Below are 19,565 nucleotides of genomic sequence, written 5' to 3'. Positions count from 1 at the left end.
CCTTCCCTTACCTGCTTGGCTAGCTCCTGGTGACCCTGCTGATGGATAGCATCATAGGCTCAAGGGAGTATTTTCTTTCAGTATCCAGTCCTTAAGGGATGACACTGAACAATGTGATGCCCTGGCTGGTTCCCAAAATTCATCACAAATGGACACCTTATTTGTCAGACATAATTTCCTCAAGACATTGTTTTTCTCTTCAACTTAATATATCTCAAGATTCAGAAAATTAGACTGCTCCAGCAACCATATGTTTGCTTGGACTCTGCAGCTTCTGTGTCTAAATGGAATGTATGACACACACAGAACTATGAGCTAAGTGGAATCAGTCATTGGACCTCTTGAACTTTGATTAAAATTAAAGTATCTCAGAAAGGCAAGGATAATGTCATTTAAGGGATGCAAGAGTCCATCGTGTTCCTGGGTAGAGCCTTCTAAGACTCTGTGTCTGCTGTAACAGTCACTATAGATGCCTCTGCACTAGGATGGGGCATTTTCAGGAACAAGCTGTCTAAAGGGCATAGTCACAAACAAAGACCACTCTGGAAATAAATGCTGTGGAAATTAAGAGCAGTCTTTTCTCATCTTTTTCGATGTATTAAGACTACTTCCTCCAAGGTGCATCCTGTATGTCAGTACGCCATGAGAGTTTGGGAACAGGCTACCTTTCTGTATCATAGAAACTGTTCCACTACTTGGTAAAGCCTTGCTTCAGTTTATTTGCAACCCCAAGCAGTGTTTTGTTTCCCCTTTCTCTCTTTGGAGGACACCCTAGAGATGTACTCTTTCATAAGTGGCCTTCAGCTTTCATCTGGTCTTTCCCTCATTTCCTCTTCTCCTGATTTTATTCAGAAGGGCAAGATGCAGATGACTAACATCCATCTGACAGCTTCTTTTTGGCCCAGCAAGCTGTGGCCTCACTTTCTAGACGGACTTTTATGTCTGGATCAGTCCGAGAACTTCTAATACACCAATCATGAAAGCCTCATGTAGACGCTTCAATCTTCCTGGCTAATTACATCATTTCTTGACTCCAAGTGATGGCCAGGGACTGTTAGTATCTTAAGTATGATCTGAGTACTTGCTTCTTATCACAGATAAGAGCACAAGAAAAATTTATAACAGCAAGTGGACTTGTTTTGAACTGCAACCCAGGGTCCCTGGGTATAAATACTTTCACAATCCTGGTACCATGCATTGTTGATTTATGTACTTCAGATTATTTTTTCCCTTTTACTCTGGTCTCAATTGTTTTTCAGTGAAAGCTGCCCATCAGCCATCTCTTATTTCCATTAAGGCATTAACTTCTTAATGCTGGTATCTCTGAAAGTTTGCAAAACATTTCTGAAATGTATCTTTCTTCTACAACCTTCCGCCATCTTTATTTTATGTTATAAAACTTATAAAACTTAATTCAGTCACTATTTGAATGTGCAGCAACACCTAGTCTGTACCTTGGAAGAGACTCTTTGTGATAGCTATTACCTCAGCCAGTCCTATTTCCAAACAGTAGACTTTGTCTGCTAGTCCTTATCTGGGATTTCACAAAGGCACTTTACCCATTAGGACCAATCCTTTCTTCAAACTAAAGTTACAACAGAGGCTAATGTATATAGGTCTATTAATTTACCTATATGCTTTCCTAGTTCAAATCAAGAGCAATGATTTTGCATTATTTGGGCGTTCTTTGGCAACTCTGATTTTACTCTGATAGAATAGTCCATCAGAAAGGAATCCCAAAGTTTCATTTTGTTCTCTTAAAAATAAACTGAGAAATAAAGTTTCAAAGTTAACCTCATCTACATCTACATGGATGTCAGTTCACTTTTGCTGTCAAAAGCCTGACTAATATTTGCTGTCAGAGCCATGATCGCACTCGACTAGGATCATGGTCACTTTGCAGACATTATTTAAAACTGCAGGATTGGATAATATTTGTGCAGTGGCTGTATGGGCTTCTGTGAATATTTCAGCAAGACACTGAAAGAAGGTGTAATCCTAAGTTTTCTTTTACGAAAATCTATTCAAGAGCTTTATCATGAGACGCTGTCCTCTGGGTGATGAAGTGAGCAATTTCAATCCCAAGTATGGAAGTTGCATCCTTACTGTTATGGTAGCTTTAGATTATAGATGTTCCATGTTCATTGCAATTCTCAGCCTGCTATCTCCAACTTCCAACTTGACTAGCCTGGAGGGCTTTTCCTGGTGTAATTAACCTTTCTTTTGTATGTGTATGGTTTGTTGGTATATCTCTTTTTTCCACTTTGTTCAATTTTCAGAGACAGGAAAGGGGTCTTCATGTGGATAGCATTGTGGTTAAGAAGGATGGTCCACGTAGCCTTGGAAAGTCTTAAATGTCAAGCTGACTGTATTTCTGCTAACCTTAGACCTCTCGGTAATGAAGATGTAACTGCCAATCCAGATTGTCTTTATAGAAAGCACATAACTCTTGTATGCAAAAGACTCTATACTTGTAAGTTATGGTGCTTTCTTTGATGACACACTACACAACCAACAAGAACATTTCAAAGCTTTCATTAGCTCCCTGAAAGATAGCAGCTTCAATTTCATTGCATATAAAAGTAAGGTAACATTAGCATCTAAACAAGTATAAATGAAGTCAGTATATTTGTCCCTAGTGAAGTACATAAGGGTTAGCTGACTGTATAAGATACCCTGAGGCGGTGGCATTCAGGAACCACACTCTCTGTATTGTCACCAGAGTTGAGCAGACTGCTTGGTCTGCTGCACCACATTACCATGCATGTAACCTTGTAAATAAAACACAACCCACCAGGCCAGGTATCTATCATTTATTCCAGGAAAATATCTAGAGCTTCGGCTCATAGCCTTCAAGGAGTAAAACGCTACTTAAAAACCTGCACCATATATATAATATATTAAATCACACCATAATTATTCAATTAACACTAATAAAGTCATTTAAAAAAGCTTCACCTAAGTAAGAATTTTCCAGCTGCACTTCAGTCCATGGGGGATTAAAGTGCCATATTTCAATATAAAAATTGACTCTCAATACAAACGCCTATCTTTTATGTTTACATTACCATATTGACTAACATGCATTTGTTCTAACACCATGACTTGCAACCCCCCAACTTCACTACCACAATGCATTTTAAAGTCCATATTAACAGGGTTCTCAACCTGGCCCCTTTTAGTATCTCTTTGTATTCTTGAAGTCTTGCTTTGAATGCTCTTTTACTCTCTTTTATATAAAATGTGTTACAGGGACATTTTAATGCATACATTATCCCTTCTGTATGGGGGGGGGGGTGCATACCTGCCATGCACCACCATGTCTTTTATACTTCTTTCTCTTTTATTTGAAATACGTGGAGTTTTAAGTAGTACATTGGCAAAACCCTTAAGTTCACCAAAAAAAACAACATATTAATAAATCCACTATTTGTGTACTCAGTAAGTTATATGTAATAACAAAATACATCTGACTTCTTTGACTATTCTCTCTTCCTATTCGGTTCTTATGTGAATGTATGTAAACAAGACTTGACTTTTGTGGAGCAGAGCATCCATTTAGACTCACTTATGGAAATCCAGTTTTGCAAAATCCGGAGCAAGGTTTTGTTGACAAGCCTAATTATTCTTATACTGTTACTGCAAGATTTGCCTCAGGCACTGCTTACCATCAGTATTGTTTCAGGGTCTTGAATGGCTTAACTTAGATGCCCTTTGAGAGGAAACCTAAAGGCCAGATTCCAAGAGAGTTGCTCTCAGTGTAAATCTGCCCTGATTTTGCTCTCAATGTAAGTGACTTACTTCTGCGTAAGGCATATCTACAAACAGGCTTACATCAAGAGCCAGATTCCAAAAGACCTGCTCTCAGTGTAAGTGGTCACTTACACTGAGAGCAAACCTTTTGGAATCAGGGCCTAAATATCTCCAACTTACAGTTGCACACACGCTACACACAGGAATCAGTGTCTTTAACTCAGGAATTTCCTAAAATTGCTACCTCAGGAACTTAAGCTAGAAGAGATCCAGAAATAAGTTTCATTGCTTTCTGCCTTTTCAGTAATTATTTTATGTAGACTATTTTTAGCTGCAAGTACCTCTCAACCTCTTGGAGGTCAAATCCAAAAATAAAGGGGGGACAAAAGTCCAAAAATAGGGACACTTTTTAAATATTGCTCTTGCAAACTTAGAAAGCTGATAGAATAACAGGTTTTGCATTAGCATGAATTTTGTAAAGGATATGAAGTCTGAAAATGAAATGTCTCCCATTATTTTCTGACTTCAGTCTGAGAAACGAACAAAAAATATTCATCAAAAATCTGGACTTTCTGCAAAAATCTGGACAGTTGAGAGCTATGCGCCAAGCATCTCAAGCGTACCTCATTTGGAGGAACATTCCTCAATCAGGGTCTTAAAAAGTTTAAGTTGTTAGTAAGCCATTAGTAAGTGTTCCACATTTTGCCCATAGGTTCCACATTAGAGACGCAGTGTTCCTCATTTTGTAAATGGAATACTGAGAGCTATGCTAAGTCCTGTGCCTCAGATTAGACCAGTAACTTAATGCTTTGTGTCATGTTTTACACGTTATCGCCACAAGATGGCATCAAATAGACTTGCAGAAAGAGCATTATAGCTGTCAGACTTCCCCTGAATAATTCAGTGGGAGTCTGCCTGTGATCAGCTCTTTTTGCGTCAGCATTTCATTTCTCTTAGTTTGCCTTCCTTTGACAGTGATTAAAGTGCAACTTACCTAATTTAAATCATGAATAGTTTTTTTTAAATATTCACACTTTTTTTTTCAAAAAAGAATTTAATATTCACCCTTGAAAATAATTTTCCAAACTGAAAGGTAGTTCCAGACAGTAGCTACAGCGGGGGCAACTACCCTGGGTACAAAATGTTGGGGGGGGGCGCAGTCAGCCAATCCTTATATCTAGTTTTAAAAAAACGGTATTGCATTTGCAGTCAAACCTAAGCACTGTAGCTGTTTTTGTGTGGTCTAAAATGTAGCAACTGCTTGCTCCATTGCATCAAACAGATCTTCCATTTCAGAGTTGCAGTATTCATAACATTTGGTTTCCCCTACCTAGGGCAGCCCAACATCTGGCCAGTATACTAAAGCCTTAGGTTGCTTTAAGGTAGGCTGTATGCCAGACATATGATTCTCATGTAGCACAGGGCATAAAGGTGATGTCTGGACATACCATCCTCAGAACTTCTTTGCCACCAGTCTGAACGCCATGTCTTGATAGTCGGTCTGAATGCTTACGTTCCATTGCTAGTTTTACCAAAACATTGCAGATAACTGCCCTGTTGGGTTCCATTGTTACTTGTCTTTTTGGTTGCTTGTGGGGTTTGATGTCATCCAGAAAGGGAGGACTCTGTAGCCTCTGACAAGCCCTCTCAGTTGCTTCCTTCACTCAAGTTACTGCCCTCTGATAAAGGCAGCAGAACCATGGAAAGTCTAGGTAAGGTTACACCTCGGCTACTTTGGCTTTTAGAGTTGTCAGTTATCAGACCCATATGCACAGGTACATGTTGGGTCTCCTATCCCAGACTTGTCAGGTTATTTCTAATCTTCCAGACTCTTGAGGGTAAAACTTCTGCTCTTTCCCTGTTAGGGACCTCCTACCAGATGGTTCGTCATTCCATCAAGTGCACTTATGATGCAGCAGATGCTTCCTCTAGGGCTGCTGCTTTTGGGTCAGTGATGAAGAGGTATTCTTTGCTTCTGCTTTAACCTTTGCCTGATGATATCAAGGCTAAATTGATGGATACCCCTCTTGGCAATAAACACTTGTTTGGTGAAGCCGATGCTGATTTGTTAAGCCCCTTTAGGATAAGGGAAAGGCTTTACATGAACTCAAACGTGTTTCTTCTGCTCCTAAATTTCAGACAAACTACCCCAATAAGCCAGCCTTTGTTCGCAAGTGGTCTCGCACTCCTCTTAAAGGCAAAAAGAGTGGGAAGCAGGCTCCTCCTGCTAAGGCTACTCAGACTTCAGGGCCTCATAAGTCTTCCTTTCCAGATAAACTATTTGCTGTCTAGCTATCCTATTCTTCCCATCCACTTTCCTCTTTCTCTTCACCTCTCTCTCTCTCTCTTCCTGTACAGCTAAAGATTACTCAGGATTCCTGGGTTCTGTCCATTATTCGCTAGGGCTATTACATGGTTTGGAAATCCCTTCCCCCTTTCTCGTAACCTGGATCCACTTCCTGGTGATGTTCCTTTGGTTCTTTCTTATCTGTGTGAATTGCTCAAAGCTGGGTTGGTTTATTCCTCTGTTAAGGCCCACTTATCAGCTATCTCTGCTTGTCTGCATTTATCTCCTCCTTTAGCTTCTAGGTTTCAAGCTAAACAATTCCTTAAAGGCATCCTTCACATTAGCCCTCCCAAGAAGCCTGTTCCTCCTCCTCCTCCCTGGGATCTTAATTTTGTTTTGGAGAAATTGACTCTGGCTCCTTTTGCGCCTGCAGCTTCCTTACAACATTGCTCTTGGAAGACTGTTCTTTTGTTAGCCCTAACTTCTGCCAGACGGCTGTCTGAGCTTCAAGCCCTTATGCATTGTCCTCCTTTTTTGGTTTTCATAAGGACAGGGTGTCCTTGCGTAGCAATCTTTCTTTTATACCCAAGGTACTGAATGAGTTGTCTTTTAATCAGTCTATTCATTGCCCAATTTTTTCCCTTCTCTACAATCTGCTAGTGAGAAGGTGTTGCACATGTTGGCTGTGCATAGACAACTCAGATTTTATTTGGCTAGGACTATTAGGAAATCTAATCAGCTTTTTGTTTCCTTTCATCTCAGGTCATTGGGATTAGCTGTATCCATGCAGACTATTTCTTCTTGGATTTCAAAAGCTATTTCTTTTTCATAGGTAGGTACTAGGCTATTGGCCCTAGGACCTATGTAAGCCTAGCCAAAAAGGTACCCTGTCTTTCGCCACCCAAGAAAATTATTTTCCTGTGCCCCTGTCGAGCAGAGCCACAGAGGTGATCCCCGTGGTAAACTTCCTATTTCCCATCCAATCATCAAGATTTTTCTTGAAGAGTGCTAATGAGGAGCTTTGTTTGATATAGATAGGTAGTTTGTTACAGAGTATGGGAAGTCTCTGGGACAGGAATCTATCCCTACTGCATGTTCTGTTTATTGTGGTGACAAGGTTTAGGTCCCTAGAGCGTGTAGCTCGGAGGGATTAGGATTTCTTTAAGTGAAGCATGTCCAACAGCTGTGGGTTTGGCATAGCTTTGTATGTTAGGCAGAGATCGCCTCTGAGTAGGCGAAATGCGACAGAGTTTTTTTCAGATGGTCTGCATAAGGCATCTCTTTGAGGCCGGTAATCCTCTTTGTGAGGTATTTCTGCGGCCTTTCCAGTTGTTGTAGATGTCTTGTGAGGTACATACCAAAAGGGACGTTGTACTGTATAATAGGTCTAATGAGTGATGAGTAGAGGGGAAGAATGACCTCTTTTTTCCTGGATGAGAAACCTTTTGTGATGAGGTGTGCCATGTAGAAGGATTTCCTGACTACTGTGGCGATGTGATCATCAAAGGAGAAACTACTGTCCACCTGTGTCCCAAGGTCTCTTTATCACACTTTCGGTGTTAGGTAGACTACCACCTATGTGGTAGCTCATGGGTACAGAGATTTTACCAAAGGGGATGACAATGCACTTTTTGGCATTGAGCTTGAGGCCATGGCTTTAACACCAGGCATCTGTCTCAGTGAGGCCCTTTTGTAGGTTGTCCACATCGTTAGGAGTTTCGATTATGGCTCCTAGTTTGCAGTCATCTGTGAACTTCGTTAGCCAAAGACCTTCTGTGTTACCCTGTACTTCAGAAAAGTAGATACCAAACAGAAGAGGACCCAGGACTGAACCCTGTGGTACTCCACTTGTCACTGGTCTGAAGTCGCATTTGGAGTCTGCTACTTTCATAGTGTAGGTTCTGTCAGTGCGCTAGTTGGCAACCCATCTTGTGACATAGAGATTTATACCTAGTTTAGTGAGTTTATCTATAATTCCAGAGTGGGGGATGGTGTCAGAAGCCTTGGTGGGATCTAGATGGGCTGTGTGAACCACCTTACCCTCGTCTACGACTTTGATGACTGCTTCAAAGAAGTCTATCAGGTTTAGGAGACATGATCTGATTTTTACAAACCCAAACTGGGTGGGGTCCAGAGTTTGGAGATTACCAATGCCTTTGTTTATAAGTTCCATGATGATACGTTCCATGGCCTTGCAGACCAGGCTCGTTAGACTAATGGGACGGTAGTTCCTGGGGTCTGTTTTGGCTCCCCCTTTGTGGAGTGGGATAACAGTCACTGTGCACCATTCAGTGGGCACAAAGCCTGAGGTGAGGCTATGACTGAACATGGTGCTTAGGTGGGGTGCCAGTTCATTCTGTAGTTTATGTAGAACGCAGCCTGGGATGTTGTCAGGTCCCATGGATGCTGTGTTCTTGGCCCTTTAGGGGGTGAGAGGGGGTAAAGTTAGCACTGAACCTATCTGCCAGGATGTTGACAATATCAGTTGGTTCTGTATATTTAGTGCCATTGTGTTGTAACTCAGAGTAGATCTGAGTGTTGCCATTGAGATTCTTGACATAGCTATAGAATGCTTTGTGATTGCCTTTAGATTCAGTGGTGATTTTGTTTTCGTAACTAGCTTTGGAGGATTTTATGAGGGATCTCAGCTTCTTACTGAGGCTGACCAGGGAATTCCTCCAATCATGGGATTTTACTCTTTTTTTGCAACAGTTTCTTTCTTCTGTTATAGAGTTTGTTTATGGCAGGGGGCCACCAGATTGGCTTCCTTTTTTGGAGGATAGCATCTTGATTCTGTTAGGGATAGCACGATCCATGCACTCCTGTAAGTGCTTATAAAGTGCATTTGTGTAGGATTCAGCAGTCGTACCTCTACTGTCCATCTGCATGGGTGTCGTGAAGTTTGCCACTTCTGTCTTAAGAAGCGTGAAGTTGGCTTTGGAGCCATTTTTTACGGTGGCTTCCTGATGGGGGTGGGATGTGGATGTCTAGGGTGATTAGCTTGTGGTCAGATCTGACCAACGAAGAAATGACCTCTGGTGTGGAACACCGGCGCCCATGTTGGTACTGACCAAGTCTAGGATATTGCTGCTCCTGGTGGGGGTGTGGATAAGGTGATCCAAGGCGTTGGAACTTATGAATTCCAGAAAACTTTGAGCAAAAGAGTTGGTACATGAGTAGTTTTCCCAGTTAATGGTGGGGTAGTTGAAATTGCCCATTATTAGGGTGTTGGGTTGTACCCTAATATTTTCCAGTGTGTCAAGAAATGAGGAGTGGGAATCCTGGGGCATGGTGGGGGATCTGTAGCAAGTTACAATTTGGATTGCAGTCATGCCCAGAGTTAGTTGCACTTGGATAACCTCATATGCATTATGCTGAGCAGCTAGCCTGGAGGTGTGGATATCCTTAATGAATATGGACATGCCTCTGCCTTTAGTGTTTCGGTCCAGGTTAGGTGGCCAAAAGGTGTGGTATGAATTATAGCCCGGTAATGCAAGGGTGCTCTCTGGAGCCTTGAACCAGGTCTCTGTCACTGCCCAGTTTTGTTATTCTTTTCATGGTAAGAGCCTTCCTTTTTCTGTAAAGTCTCATTCTACTAGAGTTGTGGCTTCTTCTGGTGCTTTTTTCAAGGGTTTAGATATTAACTATATTCTTGAGGCAGCTAAATGAACTTCTGTGCATACTTTTACCAAGCAGTACAAGTTGGATGGAATTTCCAGAGCTGGAGCTGGTTTTGCTAGGGCCATCCTTCATGGTTTCCTAGAGAGCTCTGCTGGTCCTCCCGCCTTCAAAGATTTTTTCCTGAGCTTTGGCACTTTCCCTAATGTTATGAATACTGCAACAGTGAAATGGGAGGACATAGTACAGTTGTGTAAAATCTTAACATAATGGTAAATGTCCTACTGTCTCTGTGTTGCAGTATTCACTCCTTCCCTCCTAATCCTGGTCCATGTCTCTTCTAGATGTATCGGTTACTTCTTAGTTTTCCTTGGACAGGTATTCCTACTGGGGCTTTCAGTTCTAAGGATGGTGCATCCGAACATCACCTTTATGCCCTATGCTACTCGAGGAGTATACATGTGACATATGGCATATCTTAAAGCAACCTAAGGCTTTGGTTTACTGGCTGGATGTCAGGCTGCCCTAGGCAGGGGATCCCAAATGTTATGAATACTGCAACAGTAAAGAGAAGGACATCTACAGTTACGGAAAAATTTTACACAACTGTACTTGCCTTGCTTGCCCCCCTGCATAGATGTAAAAAAGTAGATTTTTTTTTGATATTTGAGTTTTCAGAAACTTGATCCTATAGTCTCGACCATATGAATTTTGAGTTTCTGAAAACTTGACCATCTGGCACAGATCCATATCTATCTATCTATCTATCTATCTATCTGAGTCTACTTCTAAATTTCAAAGCTTCAAAACACCATAAGACTGAAGTTTTGAAACTTCTTCGAACAGTTTAAAACAGAGATTGCTGTACAAGGTGTAATGGTATATTTATCATTTTCCACACTATAGTGCAATCTCGGAGATGGTCTATTTAATATAACAGTTGGTGTGATTTTTTTTTTTTTTTAATGTTTCAAAACTTCAAACTTATGGTCTTGATATAAGAAATTTGAAGTTTTGAAACTTCAAAATGTAGAAGTAGACCTAAATACTTATATATATATATATATATATATATATATATATGTGTGTGTGTGTGTGTATGGCACCACTACTAAATCTCGAAAACCCAAACTACCGACACCCAAAATCCAGAGACCAAATACCCGAAACACTAAAATACCAAAACATCAAAACCGCAGCATTCAAACTACCGAAAACTACACTCAACATACACCACACACATACACACACCTTTCCCCAGAACACAAACACACAAACCTAAACTAAAGACAAGCAGGGGGGGCAAGCCCCCCACACCCCCACTACTTAAATATTCTAACGCCAAGGTTGTACTACATACACAAACACAAAAACACCACCACACACCTACATTCCCCACGCACACACATCACAGTCACAACACACACTTACACACTAAACCCCTAACCAATACATTTAAACATAGATACTTACCTGACCTTCCACCATATCGCAACACCAGAAGTGTGAATGTCAAACTCCCAATGATTCGTATATGGGTCTACTTTACATGGTCGACTTTTCACAAAGTCGACTTTCATATGGCCGTGACCATATGATCGACTTTTGAAAAGCCAACCATAGGGAATCGCTATCTCCGTATAGTGCGGAATGGGAAAATTTCCCTCTTCCGCACTGTAGTGCGATCTCGGAGTTGGTATATTTGAGTTACAGGGGGGTGCAGAGTGGCTTGCCCCCCTGCTAACAGTTTTAAGGTAAGTGTTCATCGTGTTGTTTGTGTTTATTTTACATGGTCGGCTTTCCGAAACTCGATCATGTGGTCTCGGCCATATGAAAGTCGGCTTTGTAAAAAGTTGACCATGTAAAGTAGACCCATATATATATACATATATTATATATATATATATATATATATATATATATATATATATATATATATACATACATATACAATGGATATAAAATGTTTACACACCCCGGTTAAAATGCTAGGTACTTCAACAAAGTATTAGTTTAAAGTAGAAAACAATGCAGACGTACTACCATAGACACAATAAAATCTGTGATTTAATAAAACTCTTAAAAGACAAGAAAAACAAAGAGAACATAGGATAAGCACTTTCGGTAAAACCTTCTTCAAATCCTTTATTCACTCTCATCGAGGCAAAACTTTTAAGCAGTGTTCAACCAATCATGCTGCTCAGGGGTGGTTCCTCTTCCATGGATAATGGAGACAGGTCCCTCTGATGGTAGTCCTCCAAAGTTACAAGTAGCAGGAATAAGTTCTACTTATTCCCTCTTCCTGTTTCTACTTTTTATGTTTATGCTCAGTTTTTTCAGAACAGGTTTTAGAGGTACCATTCCATTAAGGCCCAATGGTTTACCTGCTCTCATTTCCATAATCCACTTGGTCTTTTCCACCTCTGTTCTGTTTCTCATGACACCTCCCCTTGGGCTTTCGTTCAGCTTCATTAAAGCCATAAATTTGAAACTGTGATTTTCTTCCTCCCTAATGTACTGATACAGGGCATTTGTAGCTACTTGATTTCTTATGTCTGACAGATGGTGTAAAATCCATTCCTTAAAAGCCCTATTTGTTTTACCCACAGAATAGGAAAAGCATGCCTCACAAATGGCTAAATATACGATGTTCTTACTGGTACATGTGGCATAACCTTGAAATTAATAACTCTTCCAGGTGACCAAGTGTTCAAATATATCATGTGTCCATATAAAAGGGTAGGTTTTTTCAAAATCCAGATTTCCAGGTACCTTTACATTGGCTACGTGTACTATATCTACTAATAGTAAGCCCATTATATTGACACAATAAGCGCTTCAGATTCTTCTTGTTCCAAAATGCAAAGCTAGGTTTATCCCCCACTATATTTCGTAATTTCTCATCCGAAGTTAGGACTGGCCAAAACTTCCTAATACTATTACAAATGAATCCATTATCCATGCTGTAAGTCAGTGTGCACCTCAAATTAGCTGAAGGTCTATTATCTTGTGGTTGCTGGTCTCTTAATGTCTCCTATTAGAATATAGGGGATACCCCTTTTGAGTTGCATGGCTTCTTCTCTACTCATTCTGGTATCTTCTTCCTTATATCCACTTCTCTTAAGGGTGTTCACAAGAGTTTCTTTTTCTTTTAAGAAGATGTCATCCCTAGAACATAATTTGGAGATGCTTTTGACCTGATTTCCCACTAAATTCTGAAAGATATGCCTTGGGTGCATGGTGGTCTGATGTAGCAAATGGTTTCGCTATGTAGGTTTCCTAAAAATCATGGTTTCTATCCCTTTGCCCAGGGTCCGGCAAAGTTTCACATCAAGGAACTCTCTCTCCCTTTTGGAGACTTTTAAGTCAAATCTCAAAAAACTCATTGTGTGAGAGAGAAACGTGACAAATTCCCGTAGACTAGTGGCATCTCCTTTCTATAGGAGAAAGACATCATCCACAAATCTCTTGTACAAAATTATCTGATCTTTCCACAAGTTGCGAACATCTAGATCCCAATCTTTCGCCCATTGTGCCAAGACTACATTCGAATAACTGTTGGCACATGGGGTGCCCATGGCAACCCTCTATTTTTGCCAAAAGTGAGTGTCGCCATAAAGGAAGATGTTGTTCTCCAGTACTAGTTCTAACAGAGTACAAAGGAGATTAACATCCAAAACTTCACTGCCAGCAAATCTCCTGATGGCTTTAATTCCATAATTATTCGGGATGACTGTAAAAAGACTTTGCACATCCAGTGTGACTAATAATAATCCTTCTTCCTTGTTTCTCATTTCCATTTGCTCAAACAAGAGACCTAAGAAGTGTTCTGTGTCCTTCAGAACCGTGGTGGCCTTTGATAGGACCTTCTTTAATTCAGCTTCCAAGAACACTGATAGCGGCTCAGTCAGCCAGCCCCTTCCCGAAACAATGGGCCGCATAGGTGGATCCTCTAAGTTCTTATGTATTTTTGGCAGTCCACTAATGGCAGGTGTTACAGCATGGGCTATATTGAAATAGTCATAATGGTCCTTCGTAATACTCCTAATCATAAGGAGATCATATAGTGTGTCACGCACACCATTAATCACTCTCGTCAGATCTATTTTGTTCAATTTTTGATAGGTCCCTTTATCACTTAAGTCTCTCATCTTGGTGCTATAGAACTCAGAATCCATTACTGCTATCACACCTCCCTTGTCTGCTGGTTTAATGACAATGTTTTTTCTCCCCATCAATTGCCTGAGTGCTTGGTATTCACTTTGGGTCAGGTTATGGAATTGATTACTCTTAGATTGTGACCTATGTCTTGCCACCTCGTCTTCAGAAAGGTGAATAAACATATCCACCATAGGATGGTACAGTGTCATGAAAGTGCTTGTTTTTTTTTATAAAGATTAACTTGTTCCTTATTGTTGCCAAAAATGTGTTTGAGGGTGATATTCCTCCTAAAACATTTCATGTCTGTCACAAATTCATTTAATGGTGATCTAATGGAGGGGATAAAGGAAAGACCCCTCTCTAAGACTGAAATCTGAGTCTCTGTTAAAGCACTCTTAGATATGTTGAAAACAAAGGAATCACTCCCATTTCTTTAATTATAGCACTTTGCGTTTTTTAATTTCCCTGCTGTCTGATCTCGGCATGCGTATACTGCTGCTTTGTAATAAAAAAGCAAGATTTTGTAACATAGTTAAGTGCTGAATCCCTTCTTTGGGTCTAGTGGCTACCGAAGTAGTCTCCATATGAGAAATGTCTTCTTTAGATGTGGATGCTTCAGTTCCCTTTTCTTTATTTGAATCATGTTCTTCCTGACAAAGTCAGGGAGTTAACATCCAGAGTTGTTCCCCTATGGGTCGTTGGTGTAACTGCAACCATGTCACTAGTACTTTCCTTTAAATAGCTTGTTTCAAAATGTCCAGTTTCAGGCATTGTTACCTGTGTATTCTCAACTATTCGGTTCACCTTGACCTTATTAGCTTTTTTATTAGTATCTAATGCAGTTTCCCTTCCATTAGACTTCTGTTCTTTTGGCCAATTAAAGAGATTGCCATTCTTGTAATCATTGAAGTCTCTAGTTAGTTTGTGCCTTTTAATAATTTTTAATTTGTTGTCAGAGGCATCTAGTCTGCTTTGTAAATTTTCTAGTTTAAAAAAGCAAGACTCGGATAAATTCATACGCTCGAGTTCTTCCTATTTCAGCTTAATTAGCTCCGCTACTTCATCTTCTTGTGGTTTGAAGAACTTTATTAAAAGCTTCATATATTTGAAGCTCGTTTCTATAGTTATTGCCTGCTACTTAGCCAAAAGTGAAGGAAATGTGTTACCATAGCCCTGCATGCATCTAATGCGTAGGCCCTGAGGTATTACTTGATGGTTTAGGCAAGCTTCCATATGGAAGCATTGCTATTGAAGACATTTTAATCTGTATCCTGCATTCTCAACTTCCCAGTAAAGAGCATCAAAGTCTTCATTTGTAGGTATATTTAATGGTTTGAAACTGCATGTATCATGTAAGTCAATTCCCAAAAGTGGATTTGTTAAACCTGTTACAAGGTTTGTTACTGTTTTTGAAGCCATTAGTCTCAAAAGGAACACTTGACTGTTTCTGAAACTACAGTGAAGAGCAGTGGTGCTATGTGCAGTGTGTAAATCAAATCAGCACAAATGAAACAAAAAATAAATACACACTGCTGAAGTAGTCTTGCCAAAAAAGAACCAAAGTAGAAAACAATGCAGATGTACCACCATAGACACGATAAAATCTGTGATTTAATAAAACGCTTAAAAGACAAGACAAATAAAAAGAACGCAGGATAAGCGCTTTCGGTGAAACCTTCTTCAGATTCTTTACTCACACCCATCAAGGCAAAACGTTTAAACAGTGTTCAATCAATCATGCTGTTCAGGGGTGGTTCCTCTTCCATGGCTAATGGAGACAGGTCCCTCTGGTGGTAGTCCTCCAAAGTTACAAGTAGTAGGAATAAGTTCTCCTTATTCACTCTTCCTGTTTTTATGTTTATGCTCCGTTCTTTCAGAATAGGTTTTAGAGGTACCATTCCATTAAGGCCCGGTGGTTTATCGGCTGTCAATTCCATAATCCACTTGGTGTCTTCCACCTCTGTTCTGTTTTTCATGTCACCTCCCCTTGAGCTTTCGTTCAGCTTCATTAGAGCCATAAATTTGAAATTTGTGATTTTCTTCTGCCCTAATATACTTAAACTTTCTGTGTTTCTCACTCTGATATAGGGTAAAAAAAAGTAAAAGTTGTCAGGTTATGAGCTAGGGCAGAATGAAGGTAACAGTTGCTGTCATTTGCCAGTAACAAATGACAGCAACTGTTACCTTCATTCTGCCCTAGCTCATAACCTGACAACTTTTACTTTTTTTTTTTACCCTATATCAGAGTGAGAAACACAGAACGTTGATAGGTTATAAACTACAGTGGCACATACTTGTGAATGGTAAAATGGGCGGGTGGGAAGATAATTAATAACAAAAAAAAGGTAAAAGTAAAAAAAAAATGCAGATTTTCCACCACTGGTACTCTTCGAAAACCGATGCAGAGGCAGGCCACATTGGCCATTCCCCCTGTCATTTGCCCCCCCCCCCCTTATATGGATCTGTGCCTCTTTATTCATGCATTGAATTCTGTCAAGATTCTTCTGGATGTCCAAAATATGTCAAACATTCAGACAAACCACACAACAGCAATTCCCTTGCTTGCAGAAGGTGTTTGTGAAAAAGTTTACTACACTCCCTTCCCGAAACATCAGCAATAACTCACATATTCAAAGCAAACATTTGAGTGAAAGAAGCCTGGCGATTACTAAATCTTTTGAAGTATTTCAAACCAAACTATTACTCAGGGCTCCTTAAAAATTACTTTTTTTACATATGGCCATGGTATTGTGGCATTGCCATTTCACTTTCTTTGTATGGCAGCTGGATGAACCCATGGCTAAACCTACTTAGAGACTTGTAAATATTTTACTTGTTTGTTATGTTAGTAGACAGGTCTGGTCCACTAGACCAATTTCACGTACAACTTGGGATCTATATGCTTAAATCAATGATACTGTATACCTGTAAAATGCAGTGTTAAACGTCATACAACTACGGACTAAGACTGCAAAAACATGCGCAAACTGATCTTCCTAGTTTGATTCACATTTTAGTATAGAGATGCAATCCCATTAAAGGAAAACAAAATCTTAAATACACACCATGCCTTCTACTGCTGAGATGCAGTCAAGGAGAGCAGGCACAGCCAGAGACCTACTGGATGAGGCTGAATGATTCAGGGCTGCTGACTCTTTAGTAGACCAAGACGTCTGTAATGAACTCAACTCTGCAAGCAGAAGTAAAGCTATGACGAAGGCAATGTGCAGTCTGTCTTCATCGAAACAGCTACAGGGAGCCTGCAAAAGGTAAAGAAAGACTTATTAAATACTGTTTGTACAGTATTAAACAATAGTAGCTAATGTGTATGCTATACTGTAAATGATTTCACAAAGCAATCAACAAAAAACCCTGCATAGGTCATACCAACAACACAGTTCGGTAGGCAGTCCCAACTACAGAACAATGTAGCTACTGAAATGACAAATTTTGGCAAGCATTTTCTCTGATCTGCTAAACAGCGTTAGCATCATTTACTTAAAAATAAAGAGAATTCTCTTTTAATCAACACAAACAAATGTGAATTGTAGATCAGATTGCAAGTGAAGTGTGCTGCATCTTTCAGAAATATGTCAAGGCTGTACGTGCACATATAAATTCCAGACAATTGCACTTCCTACTGCCATTTTGTCAGAGCAGCCACACTGAGAGCATGCATGATCACAGTTGCTAGTTTGTATATAAGTTACTTAAGTTAAAGTCAGTAAGCCTTTATAGTGATGTATTTGTATAGAATAAAGCTGCTTGAACAGAGCCCACAAAGACTCTTCTATTGTGTCCAAAGTAGGAGAGCAACATGGTGTCAGAACCGGGATTGAAGAGAATAATATCTAGAACCATGAGGTGCAGAGACAACAGTGAAGGTAAAACCAGGAGAAACGAGCACAAAATGAGCCAGAAAAGAATCAAAGGTAATGAGAATAAGCACAAAACGGGGCATTACAAGGGCACAAACCGCATTATTGAGTAAGCGGAAGGCATGAAAAGTTTGTTGCCTACAGGAATGTTTAAAATAAAGGTGTTTGTTGAAATGATTAACAGTAAAGTAAAACAATAATGTTTAAAGATTAAAATGGGCATGTTTAAAGTAAAGTGAGTGTGTTCAAAGCAAAACTGGGCATGTTTAGGGTAAAACAAGCACAGAAAAGTACAATGGGCATGAAAAGGGCTTAAACAAACTAAATGAATACAATAAGGCAAAACGAGAAAAAAAAGGGCACATTAAGCAAAAATAAAGTAGGACAATTGCATGCATGTTGGCAAAGTGCTATGTTTTGGCATAACTATGACTTCAGGCAAAGTGCTATGGTTTGGCATAACTATGACTTCATATTGTATCAGGGGCATAACTACAGTTTTCAAAATAACGCTAATGAACAAAGCCCAAAAGAAATAAATTCAGCTACAAGTACTGGCATAAGTTTCTGGCATATGTGCATGAGTGTATGTTTGTGCTTATTTGCAAAACCCTTTGCTGGTATTTGTTAATATGGCAGACGGATGTCGAAAACCCCTACCACTTGTGTTTGATCAGCATATTGCAGAGAATTGGAGAATATTTGAGCAAGAGTACAATATTTCTATATAAGCAGCTTATGCAGATAGAGAAGCACACACTAGGCCATTCATTTTGCTAAACCTAGCTGGGTCAGAGGCCATAGAAAGAGAGCGTTCATTTGTGCATGCACCTGCAGTATATGAAGGAAAAGGTGAAAATTGTCATAGTGTTGTGCAAGCAGAATCAAGGGAAGAACCCAAGTGTTTGAAGCACAAATTCAGAGAAATGTGTAACCCTCAAACAAATATTACATTAGAGAGGCATTTGTTTTACATAAGAGATCAGAAATCAGGGGAAATATTTGCAGCTTATATAACTGACCTGAGAAACAGAGCTAAAACATGTCGGTTTGGTTACTTAAAAGATGAGCTGCTAAAGGAGAGGCTTGTGTGTGGTATTAACAGTGCTGCAGTGAGAAAGATTATGCTTCATGATAGTGATGTAATGTTGAGTAAAGCCAATGAGATTTGTCAAATCCATGAGGTGACAGAAAAACACACGAGTATGCTTGCAAGTGACAAGAGCATGAGTTCAGTTGGCTCCAGAGCAAATGTAGATAGTGTGCAACACGTGGCAGAAGAAAGTAGGCCCAAGCATGTGGCAGCTACGAGATTTCCAGGGAAGACACACAGCTTTCCAGCAAGTTCTAAGAAAGGAGCATGCTCCAGCTCAATGCAGTACAAGCATGAATCAGCAAAACCCAAGTCCAGCTTTATTGTTAACTGTCACAACTGTGGTGCAAATCATGAGTCTAAAAGACAGAAGTGCTGGCATATGGTCAGTAACGCTACAAGTGTAAAAAATGTAACCACTTTCAAAAGTTTTGTAAATCAAGTACACCTCACACAGTTGTAAAGAAAGGTCACACAAAGAAGCAAGTTGCTCAAGTACAGCTGAAGCAGACAATTTTCTATGTAGATGGTATATCAGTGCTTGATGAAAGAGTTGATGCAGTGAATTTATTGACAAGAAGTGAGGTGTTTTGTACTGTCCGGATTAATGCAAAATAAACAATGCTCAAAGTAGACACTGGTTCAGAGTACAATGTCATATTAGCAGACACATTTCCTAATGTGAGAACTAACAAACAACTCAATCAGCCAGTAGTGTGAGACTTATTGCTTATGGAGATGAAGAAATTCAAACCGAAGGTTCAGTGATGGTTTC

General features: G+C 39.9%; 1 protein-coding gene across 4 annotated transcripts in view; it reads right to left on the bottom strand.

The window, feature by feature from the left end:
* LOC122790335 (zinc finger protein 239-like) overlaps window positions 1-19,565 on the bottom strand; it is a 1,358,627-nt gene that overhangs the window by 1,291,519 nt on the left and 47,543 nt on the right. For all 4 annotated transcript variants that reach the window (XM_044057854.1, XM_044057857.1, XM_044057855.1 and 1 more), the window contains exon 2: window positions 16,885-17,079. The gene's annotated coding sequence lies outside the window, so the exon portion shown is untranslated. The remainder of the gene's footprint in view (window positions 1-16,884; window positions 17,080-19,565) is intronic.

The sequence above is a fragment of the Protopterus annectens genome, chromosome 16.part0 (genome assembly GCF_019279795.1).
Source record: "Protopterus annectens isolate FY-2018-M chromosome 16.part0, PAN1.0, whole genome shotgun sequence".
NCBI classification, from domain to species: Eukaryota; Metazoa; Chordata; order Ceratodontiformes; family Protopteridae; genus Protopterus; species Protopterus annectens.
This window is presented reverse-complemented; position numbering and strand designations above follow the sequence as displayed.